We start from the raw sequence: 10,475 nt of genomic DNA, 5'->3' as shown, positions 1-10,475 counted from the left end.
CGAAGAATTGATCGGTACAGTGAAAAATCAATCCAAACCATGGGTAACCTTGCATGGGAGAAGTAACATGTAGGTCTCCCATACTGTGATATTCTGGTGCTCATTACAATTTGGTTTTTCTTCTCCCTTTAATATCTAAAATCTCCCAATCTGCCTCAGTGCCCCCCCCCCCCCCACATTACTGACACAAACAACTCAAATGACAAATAATTGCCAAATGATAGAAGAGAATTCCAGGCACAATGGTTGAAACAGAATTTTACTGGAGTTTGTAATGTCTTCTTATCGCCGACATAAAATGTGAAGCCACATGATCTACGCACTGCACAGGGACACAAGCTCCATTGTGCAGTTAGTGGCGCCCTGACAACGACTACCACAGAAGATTAAGGTCAAGGGTATGCATTATCTAGGCACCCTTCCTAAATCATAATTATGCAATATATAACAATGATGAATTTTCATGATTGGAGCGTAATAGATTACTGTAGCCTTTGGATTTATGAAATAATACCTTGAAAGGTTACAAGTCCCTGTACACCCTCTCAAGACTTATGATTTCCTAAAAATTGCCTTTCTTACCCTTCTAATAAATCAGACGAGCTTAAGAAGCATCCAGATTTGGACCTGAAACCGTTCTCGGAATGAAAACAGTAAGTCCAGATGAAATGATCTAATTTTGTACCTTACCCTTCTGACAAAACATTCTCTTTGTTCCCTCTGTCGTATTTCCAAGGTAAAGGGGTACATTTCAGGGATGTCAGGTTATTTTCTGCTTGCCCCCCGTACAATATGAAATTTTAGAACACTTTCATGAGAGATAACTTTGCCCCCAAATTGCTTCACAGCAAGGAATATATAACAACTTATGCTAAAATGAAAATTTTGGGGTGAACATACACATTATGCTGGACTGACATCTACGCACTATAAACATATGAAGGTCAAATAAGAAATGCTCAATGAAAATTTGTTCTTTTTCAACTGAATGGCCTGATATTGATTAGAAAAGAAAACAACAGTCCTGAAATTCTATAGAACACTGTGTTTTATGTCATTTCTAGACTTGGTTGTGAACATACGTTACTTGGACTGACAAAACTGCATCCCATTGTGTGTATCATATTGATGTTGCTACCGTATCAGTGCATTTGTAGCCTGACCGCAAAAAGGTCTTGACAACTTTCAACATAATGATTTCAATTGAGACACCTCTGAATACTTTATAAATGTTGTTACAAGTATATAAATACATATCATCAAAGAGCTTCACTGTCTTACTGCATGGTTGTGGACATTGTGATGAAATATATATCAGTTTCCCATTATTCACAGGATAAACAGAGAATTTTACAATTGAACCCTAACTGTTGACCTCTTTGATTTGAACATTGTCTGACCAAAATAAGACGTAGGTCTCCCATACTGTGATATTCTGGTGCTCATTACAATTTGGTTTTTCTTCTCCCTTTAATATCTAAAATCTCCCAATCTGCCTCAGTGACGCCCCCCCCCCCCCCCCACGCTACCGACACAAACAACTCAAATGACAAATAATTGCCAAATGATTGAACAGAATTCCAGGCACAATGGTTGAAACAGAATTTTACTGGAGTTTGTAATGTCTTCTTATCGCCTACAAAAAATGTGAAGCCACGTGATCTACGCACTGCACAGGGGCACAAGCTCCATTGTGCAGTTAGTGGCGCCCTGACAACGACTACCACAGAAGATTAAGGTCAAGGGTATGCATTATCTAGGTACCTTTCCTAAACCATAATTATGCGATAAAAATGATGAATTTTCATGTTTGGAGCGTAATAGATTACTGTAGCCTTTGGATTTATGAAATAATACCTTGAAAGGTTACAAGTCCCTGTACACCCTCTCAAGACTTATGATTTCCTAAAAATTGCCTTTCTTACCCTTCTAATAAATCAGACGGGCTTAAGAAGCATCCAGATTTGGACATGAAACCATTCTCAGAATGAAAACAGTAAGTCCAGATGAAATGATCTAATTTTGTACCTTACCCTTCTGATAAAACATTCTCTTTGTTCCCTCTGTCGTATTTCCAAGGTAAAGGGGTACATTTCAGGGATGTCAGGCTATTTTCTGCTTGCAGTGTGTCATTACCCCCCCCCCCCCCCCCCGAACAATATGATCTTTTAGAACACTTTAATGAGCAAGGAATATATTACAACTTATGCCAAAATGAAAATAAATTTTGGGGTGAACATACATTATGCTAGACTGACATCTACGCACTATAAACATATGAAGGTCAAATAAGAAATGCTCAATGAAAATTTGTTCTTTTTCAACTGAATGGCTTGATATTGATTAGGAAAGAAAACAACAGCTTTTAAATTCTATTGAACACTGTGTTTTATGCCATTTCTAGACCTTGTTATGAACATATGTTACATGGACTGACAAAATTGCATCCCATTGTGTGTATCATATTGATGTTGCTACCGTATCAGTGCATTTGTAGCCTGACCGCAAAAAGGTCTTGACAACTTTCAACATAATGATTTCAATTGAGACACCTCTGAATACTTTATAAATGTTGTTACAAGTATAAAAATACATATCATCAAAGAGCTTCACTGTCTTACTACACGGTTGTGGACATTGTGATGAAATATATATCAGTTTCCCATTATTCACAGGATAAATAGAGAATTTTACAATTGAACCCTAACTGTTGACCTCTTTGATTTGAACATTGTCTGATCAAAATTTAATAAATGTAATGTCCTTCTGTATTCCATCTATAGGTGCAAACGAGTTCATTATCGGTACATATTTACGCCAAACATGTGATGAAAATGCTTAAACTTCATTCTGATAATTAGCATTCTGGTAATCATTTTGACATTCTAGATTTGACCTTGTTTGCCATCCCTTGGATCTTTGATGAATTTTCTCACAACTCCCCCACCCCCTTCTGCTGCCACATTTTATTTCCATGCTTAATTTGAGAAAATTACAAAATAAGAGGTCACATCAGACAGAGAGAAACAGACACGCACAATAATAGGACACAAGAACTCTGTCAGCCTCTGTTATTGTGGCACTACTGAACAAAAAAATAAAAAACAGGTTGACACAAAAGGTCTTAAGTGTAATTTCAAAGGCATTTGCCATCAATTAGGTCACATCAGGCTCGGCAATCAGAAGCCTATTGACTGATTGTACTGATTGTCAGAACACGTGCCGTCCTGTCGAGCCTCTAAAGCTAGAAGAACCGATCATATGGGCTCAATACGGCTATCTGTTTTATATGTCACAGATCCAGATGTCGTACGATGAGGCTGGTTTATTATCAGAGTGGGAAAGCGGGCATTGTCATCACTGGCAAAGGTTAAAATTTGATGAGCACAGTAAGTGAGACATTGACCAATTTGGGTCATCAGTCTTACCTGTGATTGGTGTAGCTGGTGACTGACAAAAATCAATCATTCAAAATATGATTTTCCCTTGAATATTCTGCTAAATTCAGCACATTTCCCAGAGATTCCCATGGGATATTTTCAGGGAGAGAAATTCTACAATAGCATTGTTCTCAAGACTCTGTACATGAAAGTAACTTCCAACACACAGATATCTATCACACTATTCTTTACATCATGAGAAGTCTTTCAAAATCGACAACTGCGACAAAAACCATCATCCAAAAGCCTTGGAAGGAGACTAAGGCAGGTGGGGTAAGAATGCAGATGATGAATAGTAGATTGCCAATTAGGATGCAGCTCTACAAAGTATAACACAGAAGGTATAGACATTTCTTGTTGTGGAGCCACGCCGACCAAAAACACCACAAAAGGATAAAGTCTTCTCTACCTCTTTTTAAACCTATGAGCATGTTGGTGAAATAGAATATTCTGTCGACTATTACTACCTTGCCTGGTCTGGAATCCATCCATGGTATGGGAGCCTTTTCCTACAAATCCGTATTGATTTTGAGGAAAACTATACATGTATATATTTTAATCAAATTTCAGTCAGGTTCCACATATGTTTTATCTATACCCTACTCTAAGACCAAACCTGGATACAGAGGCAAGAAGACTTCCTAAAGGGATAAAAATGGGGTTAGGCAAACTAAACCAAACATTTTACAGCATAGATCTATACAGGCCTTGAAGATGTGAATTTTCAGCATGAATATTGAAATATGTATCATATACAGTATATCTCATGAGGGAGAAAATTGGAGAAATATGATTCAGTGTATTCATCCATTTAGTGGATGAATACTATCTTTTCCTGCCCAACCTAATATACATACCTGTGACAGGACATTAGACCTTTGTCCCCCCCCCCCCCCCCCCTTTTAACCTTAACTTTGTCCCTCTCTATCTCAGTATAATATAAATGGGTACTTGGCGATGGTGGGGTAATAATAGTGGCAGAACCCTCTGGAAAGAGCAGTGCTTGCTCCCAAGATGCCACACCCCAGGGTGTCCATGACAAAATGAAGATATTAAGTTTATTCCAGCTGCACTTGGAAAAAGGTGCTATACAAAAATTGACTATTAATCACTTACTGCATGGTATCACTGCTCCCACGGAGATAATGAATAATGTTGCTCAGTTCTATGCAAGTGTAATTCAACACTCCTAACAGTAAAATGGTTCTTCCTATTGAATTGACTTCAACAGAGTAAACCAAACACATAAGGTAGTATAAATTTTCCTGAAAAATGGCATAGAATATGAAAGAAAGCTATAGAATCTTTGAAGAGTCTAATATTATCCACCCATCATCTCATCTGCATACTAAGGGCTGCAAATCGAAACCTCAGTCTTGTGAAAACAGGTGAAATTTTCAAATATATAGCAAAACTTTTCTCATTTTAATATGTATATATTCACTTTTAAAGGGACTGAACAGTACTGGTTGAGGTGGGGATTCATGTTTTGAACATTCCTTAGTGAGATAATGAGAAACCTCTTATGAAATATGAAAGACCATGTGATTTTAAGAAGGATTCTACGTTTATTTCATGAAAATTGGTTTTCAAATGGATGAGATATCCAAAAAAGTGATAATAATAAAAGGCGACAGGCCACGCCTTTTATGAGGATCTCTTTGTTTCACCTTGTTTTTGGATATCTCAGCCATTTCAAAACTGATTTTCATCAAATAAGCTTTTGATACCCCTTAGAATTGCATGCTCTTTGACATCTTACAGAGTGGTTTCTGAATATCTCGCAAAATGTTAAAAGCTTAATCCTCACCTCAACCAGAACTGTACACACCCTTTAATGGTACTTTTATCAAACTCTGCTCAATGTTTGACTACACTCTTTCTCTTAAAGTCATGCCTAAACATGTGTGCACAGGAAGCTTGCCTACTGATCAATAAGATCAGTGAATGCAAATAGGCACATAGACAATATCACAACCACCACCAAACAATCAAACACAAAATCAGTTTGACTCAGTAACACGTGTACACAGTGCATTTGTGGTTCATTAGTTTGAATAGTTCATGCTCCCAGCAAACGTAGGCATTAGAATTAATGTCTCTCATCAGACAAGAAAAAATAATGAATAAATGATAATCCTCCATTACCTAATTTGCCAACATTCAGAAGATGTTAAACAGTATGGATAATTAAACAGACCTTGAAAAACTATTTTGTGCAATAACCACAATCTTAAATTCCATCACCGATGCAATTTGCAGAGCTGTGCACATGATAGCACTACAATCTTCCCTATCCCATTCTCTCTCTCTCTCTCTCTCTCCTCTTTCATTAAAAATGAGTAAAGGGTGCATAATTGAAAACGACTTTCATCACATGTGAGCGAGAATGCAAACGGCTGCAACGGTGGATCGAGAAATCACTAATTGCAGCGCCAACACCGGCCGTGTAATTAACTTTAAACGGTTCACATCTGACAAAACTCATTACAATTGTTCCCAACTGTTAGTGCTTCTATTTGAATTTAATTGCATTACCTCACAAGTTCAAAAGGGGGGGGGGGAGGTAGGATTTTATGCAAAGATGTATCAAAGAGCAGACAAAAATTAAGAAGAGAGTACAGAAATAGCAGATGAGCAGGGAGATTTCAGGAAGATACTCCTACAAAGTGGTCTGACAATGTTATGTAAACTACAGTTTACCTCTCCTTTACCCCAACTAGAAATACATACCATGTCATGAAGTTGTGCATATCATTTAATCATACAAATAAGACACACAGACATTGGGTACATTTATACTCAGTACGAATACATAATGTGCATGCATGATGTATGTAAAGCATGTTGGGTTATCTGCATGTGCGCATATTATGTATACATGTATAATAAAGTAGATACTATACAGAAATGGTAGAATTGGCAAATAGAAAAGCTAGATATATATTGATTCTAAAGTGAGCACTCAAAAAACCTTATGAGAAATTAGTAGCAAGGCCTATGCAGCCAGTGATGAGCCAACTGCAGAAAAATTTATACAAGACAAAGAAATATAATCTTTTAAGTCACACCATGGTTTCACACACACACACACACACACAAAATATATATACATATAAATGTGTGTATCGGCCATGGTCCAGTAGTCTTGACGTACTCAACTACTTGGGAAATATTCCCTTTACTGCTGCGCAAGTGTAACAAATTGAAGCCTCAATTTTCATGTCGATTCATTATGTTTCTAATGACAAAATAGTATGTTAACTGCTGCAACAAAACATGAGTCACAATTTTGACATTTTTCTTGTATACTAGGTTTATCTCTCATGAGATTTGGGAAATGTGCTTTCAGATCACATTGTTTCATGCACAAACTCTGCTTAATGATAAGATTCAGTTGCACGCAAAATGGCATCAGGCGTTCGGATGTGGGATAGTGATTTGTGTATAGCCTGCCCTCTATAGTTCATCATTATATACCTCAGCAGGCAACACCTCCACCTGGCTGGATGGCTCAGAGAGGAAGACTGCTCAAGTCATATCCATTCATTCCTAACTCAAGAGGGCGCCCTGTCACGTTCATGCAGCCACCAAGATTGATGGCTGAGGTAGCTACACATTCTGTGATACTCCCTTTTGGAACAAATAACCTGTCTATGCCTTTTAAATTCTTGATGACACATGAATGAACTATCATCCCAGGCTTAAAACAATGTGATGATGATCAAACAATCTTAACTCTTAATGTGCCAGGCCCAAAACCCCTAACGTGCCAGAGATTTTTAGCCAGTGCTCGGAAGCTCCGAATCTGGATAGACAGGGTAATTTCAAACTGTCATATCTCTGTAATTACTGCTTGTTTTGAAATGTTGTCTGCACAAAAAATGTGGAGAAATGGTAATTCTTTCGTGCCATGTCGTCAGTTTGCAGTAATATTTATCCTAATTTGAAATATTGCTGAAAGAAATCATATCATAAAAAAATTATTAAGAAATTTTGGGTAGCATGAAAAGGAAGAATTAATTGTGAATTTTCTTCAATAGAACGTGTGTTTGACTCTGTGACAAAGTTTTAGATATACATTTTTTCTTTCGAATGATACCACATTTGTCAACTAGAGTCGTATACTTTCAAAGATATTCGCAGTTTGTTTTGCCCATGCAATTTACTTTTTTGACCGAGTAGTTCATTCCCAAACTTTGGTTATTTAGTCCCGGTTCCTCTTTGAGAGTAAAGGTAATTGTCCCGGGTCTTGGAGGAGAGTCTTTCCACTCTTTTATCCATTTGAGCAGGAAGTGCCAACAGTAATCCCTCTTTTGTTAGTGTGAGGGGCGAGCGTGCCCTATTGAAATCGGCAGTCCTTTGTCGGTGAGGGGCTCGTTGGCGTGCGAGCCCATGGTCACAGGCGGAGATAATCCGAGGATGCCTTGAACAATGTGCTACACTGTCGGACCAAAAAATATCTTATTGACAATGCGGCGCATGCCTTCCTTATTATTTCATCAAAAGTCTACGAGTAATCGATCAATGGTCAGTTCCTTGTTTTGCGTAGCTACCCACCACCAAAGCGATCGCGGCATGACTAAAGTGTAACCTTAGTAACTTCATAACAACGACGCGTGTTTGGCTCACAACAAGCGATTTACTCACAGCACCACGAGGACAGCCGCTGAAACCTGCAGTTGAAGCCACGTGCTTGTTGCGCCTAGCGCTGGTTGAAACCAGATACGTGGAACAAAGTGGAATTTGAAAATATAGCACTACACATATCTCCATAATCCTCATTCTGAAACGTTCACCAGATTTTGAAGAGCAATCAGACCCTCATCTAGGTCTAATATTCCCGCGAACTGTATGCGAACATCGTTTTGTAGGAATATGAAATTCTCAAACTAATTAGTCTATTTCAAAATGAAGGACATAATGGCACACAGACCAAGAACTACACATCCATATGAAATAAACAAAGGTTACTGATAGTTCATTTGCGTGCACTGCAGTGCGGTGATTCGTGGGGGGGGGGGGGGAGGCGTAAAGAAAGGGAGAGAGTGATTTTTGGTTTGCCTATTTCTGAATATTCCAAAAGATTTTGATCGGTAACAATATCATTGTTTACTGAAATTATTTTGGAGCTTAGTGAGTTTCATTTTCGTATCGCACCAATATCATGACCATGTGAAAAAATCTATTACTTTGCTTTTTGACGTGATCGGTACATTGGGTGTTGGGTAACACTTACAAACAGAATATCAGCGATATTAGAGGTATCCCAGAAATTGTACTTCACTTCGGAAAAGTGTTTAGATGCTGGACCTTCGCATGACGGCAGATTCATTTCCCGACATTTTAACCGCTAACGTCTCACAACCTTAGTAATATCGGAGAAAACTGCAAAATCAGAATGTAAAGTCTAGCACTCATCCGTCGCGAAAGTCATGCATCCACACATCAAAGAATATGATCAAGTCAAGCACGCATCCTTATGTTTTGAAAAAAAAGAAAATATATATAAAATTGTTGAACATTATATGATTAGTATGATCACGTTATTTGAGGTAAAAAAAAAAAAAAACATGAGGGAAAACATTTGAGGTGCAGTAATAACTAAAATCTTTCCAACAAAATTACCATGATGCAAAATGATAGAAAGAGAGAATCAAAGGACTTCAAAAATCATCGTACCCGTGTAGCAGCTATAAAGAAGAAGGCAATGCTGGTAAGTGGGATTGAGCCGCCGGGGCAACAAAATATCAAGCAAAGAAACAAGATGTCAATCAATCAAACAAACAAACAACGAAAGGAAACTACAAACATAAAGACAACCTTTAGAAACTCTGCTAATGTGGGCTTTTTTGATGTCATTATCTCTCTTTTGAAATTACGTCTCCTTACTCGCTAATCGCTCCTGATTAGTTTACGTTATTCAGCAGTATAGTCAATACAGCTATCTTCTGTCGGAAGATCTGAGGCGCTTTTCTTATTGCTGCTAATTCTGTTCACTACACGTCTTGTAACTCAGAGTGTCATCTTTTTCTCTAGCAGAAACAGTATTTACACTCTATACTGTCGAAGTTCAGTCGTCCCGGTGTAGCGTAGAATGCTAGCTTCATTATTCATACTTTTCTTTATCAATTTTTATGATTTCGATCACTGATCGTGCCTTTGCATAAATCAAAGTATGTGCTCTGTCTCCCCCTCTCTTTCTCTCTCCCTCACTCTCTCTTTATATCTTGCCCCTCAACTTCTTCATTTCTGATCGTTGACTTGTTATTCACATTAGGCATAATTGACTGTGAAGTTACGATAATCTCAATGTCAATAGTAATCACTATCGCTGCAAAGGAAGGGGGAAGTTTTCGCCGTCTGGTTCATGAGTTCAATTAGATACGCTCAATGATGATAATAATTATACATAATAAATGAATGCATGTACACGCCAAATACAGAATGAGCTGTTTTTCACGTTTGTAGTTTCGTATACACCCATGCAATCACTCGTATGCTGTAGGATGCATATAGGATGATGCTTCATTTCGCTACAAACTGAAGGGTTTCAAGGAATGAATGCAGAACACAGGTGGTACTGAAACTCATATTTTGTTGTGCACAGAAATGAAGCAAAATATGCTATAGGCAAAGGGAGTCGAAGTAATTCCTGTCAAAGATTAATTTGGAAACGTGTTTTACTGACCTAAAAACTCAAACCATGTTCAATAAAGCGTAGGTGTCACGCTAGTATATAAGTTTCATTCACAGGCTTCGACTATAACTATCATAGGGCTCTTCTAGTCTTCATAAAACATGTATCGTTTTCTTGCAGCTCCGCGATGCTCACTGTATTTGAAAGTCGACCGAAAGAACTCTCACAAAAGGCGAAGTTTGTATATGCTTATACTGCGTTTATTCATGAACTAAAGATTTCTTTGAACATGCAAAATCTTCACAACTTATGCTACCATCAGGGGAGGTCTCTTGAATTCTTGGTTTCTGTTCTGTACGTTGCTCTGATTGACTCTTCTTTCTTGGTAAAGACCC

Source organism: Diadema antillarum, unplaced genomic scaffold, assembly GCF_040938485.1.
Source record: "Diadema antillarum isolate AM-2024a unplaced genomic scaffold, OU_Dant_1.0 scf00000038, whole genome shotgun sequence".
Lineage (NCBI taxonomy): Eukaryota > Metazoa > Echinodermata > Echinoidea > Diadematoida > Diadematidae > Diadema > Diadema antillarum.
This window is presented reverse-complemented; position numbering follows the sequence as displayed.